The 10,378-nt window shown below is 33.1% G+C and overlaps 1 pseudogene; it reads right to left on the reverse strand.

The window, feature by feature from the left end:
* On the reverse strand, positions 6,110 to 8,231 carry LOC104767765 (annotated as a pseudogene).

A 10,378-nucleotide genomic window follows, 5' to 3' on the forward strand; every position in this document is an offset into this window, starting at 1 on the left:
TTTTTTTTTTTTTTTTTTGGATCAGTGCTCTAATACCATGTAGAAGAATAGGAGAAGATGATTTGTATTATTCACATAAACAACATATTTATACAAGAGTTTGTTGTTATCACAAACATACTAATACAATAAGGTGAGATCTTTATAAGATAGAAGACTTCACACATTGAAGCATATCATATCTATACTAATATACTATTGTTATAGATGGCACTTTTTACTAAACGAAGAACTAGTATCTAGTTAACCGAAGAAACGATACTAAACAAAATAAATATAGAAATTTCAGACCTGTATAATATATGAATTTTTTTATTTGTTTGGTAAGATCGTCTTAAATATGTCAATTTTTTTTTTGATAATTTCGTAAATATGTTGAAGTTATTAAATTTAGTGGTTTAGACTTTATACTACGAGAAAATAATGTAAGATTTCTTCATATTAAGGATGAAAGTGACATACGTCAAACAAAGAAACAGAGAAACAAAGAATCCGCTAGTCGACAGGTTTTAAACTTTTGATATTTCAGCAACAACATGAACCAAAAAGGGTACGTAAAAGTTTTGAATGATATCAAGTGCAATGTAAATAAAAGTGGACCAACTCTAAAAAGCCAATACGAATAAACAAAGACTTTGGTCAACGTTAAGAATAAAAAATTGACTTGTATATAATTTTATAGTCAATATAACAAACGACAAAAGATTCTTCCACATTGGATAATTTAAAGTACATTGCTTTTTCTTTTTCTAAAAAAAATTATTATTGTAGAGAAGTAGCGTATTACCGAAGAAAAATTGCATGAATTCGACAAAACGAAACTTAGAATAATATAAAATTGAGAGAGAACAGATTGTATACAATTTCGCCTTAGACCAGTACATTTGCTTAAGTGATAAGGTCCTTCTTCCAAGTTCCAAGCTCCAAGCTCATTAACCCTATACGACGTTTTGAAGGTATCGTGCAAACCAAAGACACCTTTCCCCACAATCATTTGAACAAATTGTATATACACACAATTTGGCCTAGACTATTACCATCAAATTTTTGGATATATCATGGTTTTTACTCAAAATATAAGTATGTCTTTTGAATCTTTTGATTTGTTTTCTAGGATGTTTTTGATTACTTACAAGTTTTATAGGATTTTGGCACGGATATAACAAAGTGGAGCAATTAAAATCATTTTGAAGCATTGAACCAAAAGAAATCAACTTAGAACCAATCAAGAGTGATGGTGTTGATTGACACCACCCTTGGTTTCCTCGAAATCCTTTAGCTGACACAAAAGATGGCCCAAAGTCGAAGTTTTACAAAGCTATCTGAAGTTTTCCAAAATAGCAAGATTAGTCCCTGACGTGTTTTAGGACATATATATATATATATATAGTATTTTTAGGTTTTAGAAACCCTTAAGCTTTATTTTCTGCAACTTTTTGAGGGAAAGATCTAGAGAGCTTTGGAGAGACAAGTCAGAACTCAACCCTATTGAGAGAAGATTTCGAACTCCCTTACTTCTTTATTACTCTTTCTTATGCAATTAATTAAGTTATTGATTTGTACCCACAAAACTGTTCTTTTGGTTTGCGGGTGTTACATTATGTGGACAAGTTTACTCTTAATTTATCTAATTATTAGTAAAACTCAATTAACCAAAGGAAAAAAGCTCTCATACCCAAGTATCGAGGACCTCCATCTAACCATATTTTTTTGGCGCTGGTATAGCCATAGATCATCGGCGTCGAGACCTCACCCTTTCTTTTGGATTCACTTAATCTCTCTCTCGTCTCAAGCTTTTTCATGATCTTTTCTCAACCTTTCATAACTTTTTACCCTTTCAATTATTTTCCAAATTTTCAAGCTTCTTTGTTCAGTCATTCTATAGTGGCAAAAGATGGAAGAGATGTCATGCGACCCTTTTCTAGACCTAACCTCTACTCACAACATTTCTGAAGTAATCTCCACCCCCAAAACCATCTCATGGTCTTAAATCTGTTCTAATTGGAACCACTATTGAAGCTCCACTAAAGAACTTGTGAAGCATGGATAGCCGCTGATGGTTTCTTCAACCCCAACTCTCTGCTCGTCTCTGCGTAGTCGTCACACCATCACCTTTTCCTGTTTAACCGAGGAGACCCTACGGTTTCAGATGTTGGTTCTTTACCCAAATTTGGGCCCATTACACTACAAAAAAACACACCATTTGTGACTCCCAAAATCGTTACAAAACAGTCGCAAAATAGCTGTTTACGATTATTTAATGACTATTTTAGATTGTCGCTAAAAAATGGTGGCAAACTAAGTAAGTCCCAGTATAGTCACAAATTTACGACCATTTTATGACATTATAATATGGTCCCGTATTAGAGACTAAATTGTGACCATAATTATATCACAGATTAGGGACATTTTTGCAACAAAATACAAAAAAAAAAAAAAAACAAAAACAAAAAAAAAATTCATATATATATTTATATTATTTTGTGACAGTATTTCTTTAAAATATATATATATTGATATTAACAAACAACCCAAACCGGGAATTGAATAAGTGTTACAAAATTGAACCGGCCACAGAATCTCGGTTCAAACGGATGCTAAAATTAACAAAAAAAAACCTAATCACGCAACTGAGCTCTCAGCCGCCGCAATCAGATATACGTCACAAACCAAAATCTTGAATTCTACACATTATGGTTAAAACTGTTACTATAAATAACTGAAAAACACTCATATTTGTAGTATAGAGTAGATATATTAGTAAAAGTTTGTAAAACTTTGTTTTCATAATTTAGGTTTGATAATTTTATAAATTCCTACACATTCTCATAAAAGAACATGTAACACTTTTAGATATGAAGCTTATGCATGTTTTATTTGTGAACATTGATATTTAAGATTTTGACAAAGTTATTATAACTAAGTTCGATCAAATCAAAGCATAAATGTGTAACTAAACATGTAAATAAATCTCAAATGTGAAATTTTGATTTTAAAAAATCGAGAGTGGGTAAATAGTCTCAAAGTAGTAGCTAAATCAGATGTTAGTCGCATATCCTTCAGGTGTTAGTCGTAAAAGAGTCGCACATCTGCAATTAATTTGCGGCTATTTTACATACTAAAACAATAGTTGTACATTGGTCTCAAATTGCGATCATTTTGCGACCAAACAATTTCCGTGGCGAACAAGTCGTAATTTAGTCGCTAAGATGAGACTGTTGTGCGACCACTTTATTTCGTCGTTAATTAGCAACGTTTTTCCTTCCGTTTGTACTGCAGTCGTTTATGCGTCTCAAGGTAGTCACATAAGCGTCACTCTTTTTTGTGACCAAAAAAAGAGTCACAATTCGGAGTCCCAAAATGCATGTTTTCTTGTAGTGTTATCCAGTTATCGTCCCATCTCCATTAGATTTGGCCCAATCACACTCTACCGTTGGTCGAAGTCTGTCGCTCATGTTATCTTGTCAAAACAAATCTTTCCAATTCATCGATTCTCTGCCTTAGGTGGTCAAAAACTCCACTTGATATGTGAATTGATTCCACGGGACTAGTTCTGGCATTATCATTCGGAAATCCTATCACTATATTCATATCCAGCCAAAATTTGTAAAAGCATAATCTTGCTAACCCCTTTTCGGCTATGTAATAGCTCTTCTCTGTCAAGGTTCAGTTTTCATTTTTCTCTATCAATCTCAATTCCTTTAATGCCTTTTAATTCTGTTTTGGCTGTTTGATTACATGCTAGAAGAGTTGTAAAGCCCGTGAACCGAGTCCTGGGTTTGGAGGTTGGTGTCGACCGACACCAAGGGGGTGTTGACCGACACCAAGGGGGTGCCGCTCGACACCATATTGTTTAAAGGTTGTCGGTTTGGTTTGTTCTCCAGTTTTGTGTGGTTTAGTGGTTTTGAAAAAACCCTTAAGTTCTCTGTAAAAGGGAAGATGCCTCATTCTGTATAGGAGTTCCTGCTCAAACCGTTTCATGCCTTAGAAGAAGAGGAGAGGGTTGTAGGTTCTCTCTGGAAAGGGATGAGAAAGAGGATGGTTTGGGATGGAAGGGAAAAGGAAGGAGGTATTAGCGTGGGAGGGAAGGAGAGATCGAGCAGTGGCTGGAAGGTAACTTCTCCTTCGTCGTTCAGCAAGGATGCTGGAGGGAGAGACCTTGTGCTTTGGGCATAGGAAAAAGAGAAGGGAGATCCATGAACTATATGTGTGCGGGGATGAAACGACCCAACCCTCTTTTTTGTTTTTAATATAATATTAGTTCTATATTAATCTCATACTCACTAACAACCTAACAACATTCAAATCATACAGCGGACAATACCAACATTCAACCAATAATAATCCAACAAATACTTCAATAGAATAAATAACCAATATCAACCATGTCTACAAATCCTAAACTAATAATTCAAAAGCAAACAACATGAATCAAGTAACCAGCAGCCGTTCTAGACAACATTGTTCCATTCTAGCAACCAAACAACAACATATAACACACAACCGAGCCTCTAGAACATCCTCCTCTTCATCGCCTTGATTCCACAATCATACCAGGCCTTTACATGCACCACAACACATATGAGATGCGTGAGTATTATCATAAAAAAGACATCTACTAGGCTATACACACAAACAAAAAGACATGAACAATCAAATACACAAAGAAACAAGCAAACCAGACAACTCTGAATACACGCGTAGACCGACACCCACCTTGCATAGACCGATGCAACTCCTTATGCGTTGATCGATTCACTCTTTGCATCGACTGATGTAATGTCCATCGTCTCCATCGAATACCTAACTGCATTGACCGATGCACTCATTGCATCGATCGATGTATTCGAGCAACACATTGCTGAACGCGATCTCTTTCGTCTCCTCTCTGTTCCAAGATGCTAAAACCGACTCCAAAGGACACAAAAACTCACAAAAAACACTCACACACAAGTATATAAGCATTCAACCAAAAATAAGAGAAAACAAGCATCTAATCGCTTAGATCAGCCATGGTCACACACTCACCTTTGAGAATGACGAAAACTTATTCTATACTCACGAAAATAGCCTCCTAGCAAGCTCCTAACATTTCCCATGCCCAAATCTTTACTCCACAGGAACAGATCTCGCAAACAATGGCCACAACTCTAAAGAACTCTTACAAAACTTTTCTCTCCTTTTGTAACTTTCTGGAATACGACCAAAAGAGGCCGAACTCGTCGAGCTTCCCATTAAATACCTGACCTTAAGGTTTTTTACCAAACCAAAATACAATAAAACGAGCGTTTAACTTAAGTCATCCCGTACAAGTGAGCCTTGCATCGATAGATGCACAAACTGCATCAATCGATGCACCACCCGAACCGGGATTCCGGTTCACGGGCGTTACATGGGAAGGATCTGATTATTTGGTGGTGGATTAGAAGACTCAAGCAGGCTCTCTCCTAGCTGTTATCCAGGTAAGTTATGTTGTTTTAGTGTTAGATTGATAAGAGAATCGATGGTTGTGGCGGATTAGAGTTTTGCAGCGAGAAAGAGCTTGAAGGGATGCTTGGATCGTGATTTCTGGTTTGGTGTCGTTCGACACCATTGTAATGCTGGTGTCGATCGACTCTCATATATGTATACAACATCAATGACACCAAAACATAAGAAGAAACATATAAATATATTTTCTCATTATTATCATCTAAAAAAACAATCAAAATCCAAACTTAAGAAGAAAAAAGTATTCTCACACTTTGATATCTCTGCCTGATTATCTTAAAAGTCAATTGTACTGAGATTTTGATTTTGATTTCTCTGATCTATCTCCCTCCGTCTACCCGGCGGAAACTATGTCTCAGCCTAGTATGTCATAAGGATTCTAATGGCGATGGTATTAGTGGTAGAGGCAGCATAGAACCATGTGATCAATTCACAACCATGAATTTTATACAACAATTTAGAGTTATGTAAAATTACCAAATAGAATATAAAATGAAAATTTGAGAAAATATTTAAAATTTCACATATTTTTTATACCCACGTAAATTAGGCGAACTTAATCTACTATATATATAAAATATTATTTTATTATTATATATATTATTTTTTGGAAAGCAAATTACATATCCATATATATGTAACCATTATTTTATTATCTTATTATAACCCAACGATCACCAAAGAAATATAACAACTCTAATACATTTTATACTTTAGTCTCTTCAGAGATTTGAACATCACATCCCCGAGGAAACATAAGCATATAGCTTCGAGTTATTGTGATGTCTGCCTTCATTGACCACCTACAAACCAAATAAATGCAAGTAATGAGTTTGACATAATTACAAAATATATAAATTTAGAGTCATTAGGAAATAAAAGTAGACCTATATCTACACAAATGGTGGATAAATATAGCCATCAGCAGGTTAGCAAAATAAGCTCCTACACAGAGTCTAGGACCAGCACCAAACGGAATGTAATTCTTCGAGAGTATCGCGTCCACATCTTTTCCCTGTTAATAAAGTTAGATACATGTGAAAAAATTGAATTTGATTAGTGAATTAGGGAGAAAATATTTAATGATGAAGATCATATTTGAATCACCTTCCAACGCCATGGATTAAATACTAAAGGATCCTCATACTTTTCTGGATTAAAATGGACACTTGGATAACCCATGAAGTTCCAACCCGCTGGAATTGTATAATTACCTACTTTGATGTCATGATCAGGTTTCCTAAGTATTACAGGTACTGTGGTTGAGATCCTAAGAGACTCATTAATCACCTGAAACCAAGTACCGTACATGTGTGTGTGTGTGTGTGAGCTACTAAAATGTACATAATTTTAAATTGTCTTATCACTTTATACATGATTTTGGAACATAGTTACCATATTGGTGAAAGTCATGGACTTATAGTCTTCCATGTTAGGCTGGCCTGCTTGGCAGTCTTATCTCCAACAATTCTTGCATGCTCTCTTTGAAGCTCTTGCATGACTTCAGAATTTTCGCTTATGAGTTTTATTGTAGCCGCGAGAATTCGTGGTGTTGTTTCATTAGCAATCACAAAGAAAGTATATATGTACTCGATCACATTATCCATACTCATTCTTTCCTTTCCTTCTTTGTTTTCTCCAAATATGATCTTAAAGAATTCCCCGAACTCCTCTCCTGATGCTCTCTTCTTCAACACTTCTTCTTTTAGTAACTTCTTCATCTTTTTTCTTACCTGCCATGAAACATAAATATCATGGCTTTCATTATAACCATATATATATATATATTATTGGTAGGAGCACTCATTACTTGCCTTCATCATATTATAGATACCCATCCCAGGAATATTGAAAGGAAGCCGAAACCAACCACTTGGAAAATATCTCCAACAAAGTGCGAGTTTTTTTGCCGCCTCTGGTTCCATATTGCCCATAACTTTCTTTCCAAGGCACTCAATTATGATCTGTAACGGTTAATAATACAAATACTTGTGAGATGATCATGTATCCTATATATCTTATCTACTTTAGCTAATATTGTCAAGAGATAAAGACATCATAAAGTCGATCAATTATTTTTTACCTTGCTTGCTGTTTCCTTAACGTCAAGAGTTCCATTCCTAGCTTCTTCACTCATGTATGTACGAGCCAGGATATCAATATCTTCCAATNTCATGTATGTACGAGCCAGGATATCGATATCTTCCAATATCCTCAATTTTAAACCTTGTGAACCCAATAGTTGGAGTGTCAAGTTCCTTGCATGTTTATGGGACTCTGTGCTCTGCAAAAATAAATTGTTATCTTCTCCAAATAGTCGTGCTAAGCTCTTTGTGATACCGGGAATACGATTTGTCTTTGCCATCTCCATATTCAGTTCATTATCTGTTGAGATTATAACTTTGCCTCCAAATAAGCTTGTTCGAAAAAGTGGTCCATGTCTATATTTTTTTACAGAAAAAAATAACAAAGTAACTTAAGTAAGTAAGAAACCATTTCTTAACATGCATGCTAAAATAAAAATAAGCGAACCTGAGGATTCTCTTCTTGAGGAAATTTGAATATTGAAGAGAATCATGAGGTTTCATGAACTCAATAGTTTCTCCAATGATTGGAAAACCCATCGACCCTGGAGGAAGTTTTCCATTACACTTTGGATTGCTCCATTGATAGATCAAATGACATAGCTTCACCACTATGAGTGAAACTATCACAATTCATAGCTTATAAATGACCTCCATATTAATTTCTCTCTTTTTTTTATAACTATTTTGGTTATGTTTGTTTTATGGATAAATGTTGCAAGAAAATGAGAAGAGAACTCGATATTTATATTTGTAGTGGTACCATACCTTTCAAATTTTCTTTTTGATTTTCAAAGTTTCTTTATCTTATTGTTTATTTGAAAGTATTCTCTCAATTAAATTATTTGAGATTATATTCCTTCCCATTTATTCACAAGTGAATGTGACCTCATTTACATTTTCCAATTTTTTCTCATAAAGAAAAGTTCAAAAGGTAAGTTCTTTTAAAAGTCATTGGCTAGCAGAAAGAGAAAATCCTAAACTTTAATTTAGTTTTTAAAACAAGATCAAGAAAAAATAAATGCAAGTAAATAGGATGCTTTAGGTGTATTCGGTTAAAACAAATTTTCTTTTTGAAATTTATACATATATATATATATATATATATATATATATATTATTTTTAATGTTCAAATATCATATTTACTTATATTATATTGTTAATTTTAATGAAAAATAATAATTTCTAATATTTTTAAAGAATCAGTGTTCAGTTCTGTTTTTCTATAATAAAAGATGTACATTTTGTAGAATATTCAAAATTAATAATTCTTCTATTCCAGTGACATAGAAAGTATTTAATTACAACTAGGAGATATCCCGTGCTTAAAGCACGGATCAACATTTTTTTAAAAAACAAATATAATTAGAAAAATTATTGTTATTTTTTTTTTAAAGTTATTTTGTTTGAGATAATATATATTTATAATTGTTCTGTAAATCTATTAGTCTTTTTGAATACTAATTATTTTAGAATTTTATAGTATTTTATTATTGACGTATATTACAGTTTTGTATTGTTTGTTTGTTGTATTTGCATCATTATTTTGTAAAATATAAAGTAAAAATTTTAATATTATAATTGTGAAAAAATAAAAATTATTAATTTATAATCTATATAAATTTAGTTTTACCAACCTGCCAATGTGGAAATTAAAAAACACATTTTTTATAGATTGAGTAATATATCTTAGTTTAAAAAAATTCAAATCACAACATATGCAGAAAAAAAATATGTATTTTATTAATCATAAGTATTATATGAAAAATTCCAAACAATTTGTAAATAAAAGAAAATAAAGATGATAGGGGAATCATAATTTGAAATCGTAACAAAATCTTCGAAATTTAGCTATTCAAAATAATTTTATTTTGTACTTGGATATAAAATCTTAGTTTTTGAAATTCTGATTGGTTTCTATTTTTTTTATAAACATTTAGTAATTTTTATCCATAATTTATTAGAGAGAGAAAATATACTTTTTTATTTTTCTAGATTTTTTTTATATTTGTTCTGTCAGCGTTTTTGATTTTTTAATTAATTATCTTTATTTAATTAATTAATTAAGCTTAATTCAGTTTTTCTAATGACAATTGAACCTAATCTTTTACACACTATAATATTTGTTTCATATTTGTACTTCCCAATTAATATAGTAGGATTATGTTTAGGCAAAAATAATCAATTCGTTTAAAGACTACGGAAACAAGAAACATATGTTGAATGGTTGTTTTTATTGATCAAAGTCTCGAGCTCAAATACAAGAATTCAAGGCACAGTGAATCAATCTATAAACCCTAGCCGCGTTCTAGAGTTGTGTCGTGTGTCTTGTGTTTTTAGGTCTCTTGCTTTGTCTCTTCCTCCTGTCTCTCGTGGAGGCCGCTCTCCTTATATAGAGACTCTTTTGCCCTAATCCCTTAGGATTTGTCTTGGTCTTGCCGACTCTATCATAGTCGGTCATGGGACTCTTGACCCTTTATTAAAGTCGGTCGTTAGACTCTTGGTCCCTTAACAGATCTAGTCGCGTGACTTTCAGGCCATTGACGAAGTTAGTCGCGTGACTCTCGATCTCGTGACAGAGTCAGTCACGAGATTCTCGGTCGCTTGATAGAGTCTGTCACGAGATTCTTGGTTCCTTGACTAATCAAGAAGATTTTCCTTTTATAAGATAAACTATTATTTACGCTGACTATCCAGCAAAATATGCGTTGACTAAATAAATTATATTTATTTATTTATGATGATAAAATTATGCCCAACAGATTATAAACGACAATTTCGAAAGTAAAAGAATTGAAATGAA

Source organism: Camelina sativa, chromosome 19 (assembly GCF_000633955.1).
Source record: "Camelina sativa cultivar DH55 chromosome 19, Cs, whole genome shotgun sequence".
In the NCBI taxonomy this organism is placed as follows: Eukaryota; Viridiplantae; Streptophyta; class Magnoliopsida; order Brassicales; family Brassicaceae; genus Camelina; species Camelina sativa.